This window comes from Microtus pennsylvanicus, chromosome 1 (genome assembly GCF_037038515.1).
Source record: "Microtus pennsylvanicus isolate mMicPen1 chromosome 1, mMicPen1.hap1, whole genome shotgun sequence".
NCBI classification, from domain to species: domain Eukaryota; kingdom Metazoa; phylum Chordata; class Mammalia; order Rodentia; family Cricetidae; genus Microtus; species Microtus pennsylvanicus.
The window spans coordinates 150,447,107-150,450,743 of record NC_134579.1 but is presented as its reverse complement, the minus strand read 5'-3'; positions in this window follow the sequence as shown (position 1 = coordinate 150,450,743).

The following is a 3,637-nucleotide window of genomic DNA, read 5'->3' as shown; positions in this document are numbered from 1 at the left end:
TTGGATGGATACCTTACTCAGCCTAGATATAGTAGTGAGGGCCTTGGTCCTTCCTCAATGCAATGTGTCTTACCCTCTCTGAGGAGTGGATGGGAATGGGGTGGGGGTAAAGGTGGAGAGGAGGAGAGCGAGTTGGAACTGGGATTGATATGTAAAATGAAAAAAAGATAGTTTTCTTTTTTTAAAATTAAAAAATAACTAAAAGGCAGATAAAGAGGAAAAATATACAGATAAAGAACCTAGTTCATTGGGTTGTTTTGTTTGTCTCAATATTTGTGTGTGTGTGTGTGCATGTTTGTCTGTGTGTGTGTATGTGTGTGTGTGTGTGCGCGCATGTGAGTGTATGAGTATGGATGTGTACACATGAGTGAGTGCATTTCCTTAGAAGGCCAGAAGATGGAGTTTGATCCCTTGGAGCTGGAGCTACAGACAGTTGTGAAATGCCTGATACTGGTGCTGGGAAACAAACTCAAGTTCTCTGGAAGATTAACATACAGTCATGGCCATGAAGCTACTGCTCCAGCCCTTCATGAATTTGTTTTAAGGGATTCTCTATAGAAACTACGGTTAGATCTTAGAAAAGGAAATCTCCCTGGGATTCCTGCCCTTACCCCCCCACAGGCTGAGATGGATGCTACTTTTCATATGTACCTAAATATCTGCTGCCCTTTTGTGGCTCTATTGCTGATCACATTTGTTCCCTTCTTGCTCTTCTATTGTATATAAAAATGACAGAAGATAAATCCCTCTGTCTATATCACTTCTTCATCCTAGTGATGCCAACTCTCCTCAGTAATTCTCAGTGACAAAGCCAAGACACCTGCCTCCAGCTGGATGATAAGGAGACTGGTAAACACAGGCCATATGCACATAGGCAAGTGCTTTCAAATATCAACTTCACATCACTGTAGTGGTTTGAATGAAAATGGCAGCTATGGATGCTCATAGGGAGCAGCATTATTGGCAGGTTTGGCCTTGGTGGAGTAGGTGTGGCCTTTTTGGAGAAAGTATGTCACTGGGGGTGGGTTTTGGTGTTTCTTGTACATTCATAGGAGTATCCTTCTTTAGGTGGGAAAAGTTTTCTTCTATAATTTTGTTGAATATATTTTCTGGGCCTTTGAGCTGTAATTCTTCTCTTTCTTCTACTTCTATTATTCTTAGGTTTGGTCTTTTCACGGTGTCCCAGATTTCCTGGATGTTTTGTGTTAAGGTTTTGTTGGGTTTGTTGTGTTCTTTAATCAATGAGTTTATTTCCTCTATAGTATCTTCAGCATCTGAGATTCTTTCTTCTATCTCTTGTATTCTGTTGGTTATACTTGTCTCTGCAATTCCTGTTCATTTACCCATATTTTCCATATCCAGCCTTTTCTTGGTTTGTGTTTTCTTCATTACCTCCACTTCATTTTTCAAGTCTTGAACTGTTTCCATTACCTGCTTGATTGCTTTTTCTTGGTTTTCTTGGATATCTTTGAGGGATTTATTCATCTCTTCTACCTTTTTGTTTGTCTTCTCTGTTTCTTTAAAACAGTTTTTCCACATCCTGTTTACGGTCCTCTATTATTTTCATAATGTTATGTTTAAAGTCTATTTCTTCTACTTCTTCTGGAATAGGGTGTTCAAGTGTTCTTGTTGCATGATCCCTGGACTCTGATGATGTCATGATGCCTTTCAGGTTGTTGGAGGAATTCTTGCATTGGCACCTGCCCATCTCTTCCTTCAAAGGCAGCCAGGAGAGCCTTGGCATCTTGGTCCAATCTTGACTTGAACAATGAAATGGAGGTAATGAAGAAAACACAAACCAAGGGAAGGTTGGATATGGAAAATATGGGTAAATGAACAGGAACTGCAGAGACAAGTATAACCAACAGAATACAAGAGATAGAAGAAAGAATCTCAGATGCTGAAGACACTATAGAGGAAATAAACTCTTTGATTAAAGAACACAACAAAACCAAAAAATTCTTAACACAAAATCCAGGATTTCTGGGACACCATGAAAAGACCAAACCTAAGAATAATAGGGGTAGAGAAGGAGAAGAATTACAGCTTAAAGGCCCAGAAAATATATTCAACAAAATTATAGAAGAAAATTTTTCCCACCTAAAGAAGGATATTCCTATGAAGGTACAAGAAGCACACAGAACACCAAATAGATTGGATCAAAAAATAACATCCCCTCGCCATATAATAATCAAAACACAAAACATACAGAATAAAGAAAAAATATTAAGAGCTGCAAAGGAAAAAGATCAAGTAATATATAAAGGGAAACCTATCAGAATTACACCTGACTTCTCAATGGAAACCATGAAAGCCAGAAGGTCTTGGGTAGATGTGCTGCTGACACTAAGAGACCATGGATGCAAGCCCAGACTACTATACCCAGTCAACTACTGAACTATCCCTAGATCAAGGAAGAAAAAAAGAAAGAAATTAAAGTCTTCCTTGAATTTAATGAAAATAAAGACACAACATACTCAAACATATGGGACACTATGAAAGCAGTGCTAAGAGGAAAGTTCATAGCACTAAGTGCCCAGTACATGCAGTAGAATCAAAACTCAGTGACATTGTCCTTGGCTTCTCAGTCAGCCCTCATTGTCTGCCACATTCAGAGAGTCCAGTTTGATCACATGCTCCATCAGTCCCAGTCCAGCTGGCCTTCATGAGCTCCCATTAGATCAGTCCCGTTGTCTTAGTGGGCGGATACACCCCTCACATTCCTGACTTCCTTGCTCATGTTCTCTCTCCTTCTGCTCCTCATTTGGACCTTGGGAGCTCAGACCAGTGCTCCAATGTGGGTCTCTGTCTCTATCTCCATCCATTGCCGGATGAAGGTTCTATGGTGATATGCAAGATATTCATCAGTGTGGCTATAGGATAGGCCAGTTCAGGCACCCTCTCCTCTGCTGCCCATGAAACTAGTTGTGGAAATCCCCTTGGACACCTGGGAACCCCTCTAGAGCCAAGACTCTAGCCAACCCTAAAATGGTTCCCTTGGTTAGAATAACTTCTTCCCTGCTCCCATATCCACCCTTCCTCCATCTCAATTATCTCATTCCCCCAAGCTCTCCCCAATCCTCCCCTTCTCCCTTCTCTCTTCCCAGCTCCCCTCCCCCCAAACTACCCCACCCCTGGCTCCCAACTTTTGCCCAACGATCTTATCAACTTCCAATATCCAGGAGGATAAATATATGTTTTTCTTTGGGTTCACCTTCTTATTTAGTTTCTCTAGGATCACGAACTATAGGCTCAATGTCCTTTGTTTATGGCTAGAATCCACTTATGAGTGAGTACATACCATATTCATCTTTATGGGTCTGGGTTATCTCACTCAGGATAGTGTTTTCTATTTCCATCCATTTGCATTAAAGTTCAAGATATCATTGTTTTTTTACCGCTGAGTAGAACTCTAAAGTATATATGTGCCACACCTTCTTTATCCATTCTTCTCTTGAGGGGCACCTACGTTGTTTCCAGGTTCTGGCTATTAAAAATAGTGCTCTCTCTGATACAGCTCATCTCGTGATTCAAGTCATTTGTTTATTTTAATGACCCTAGATGTTCAACTGTTCTGCCCACAGGCTTATGGGCTCTGGGTCATGCACTATGGTGTGGGGAGACTGCCAGAAGTTAC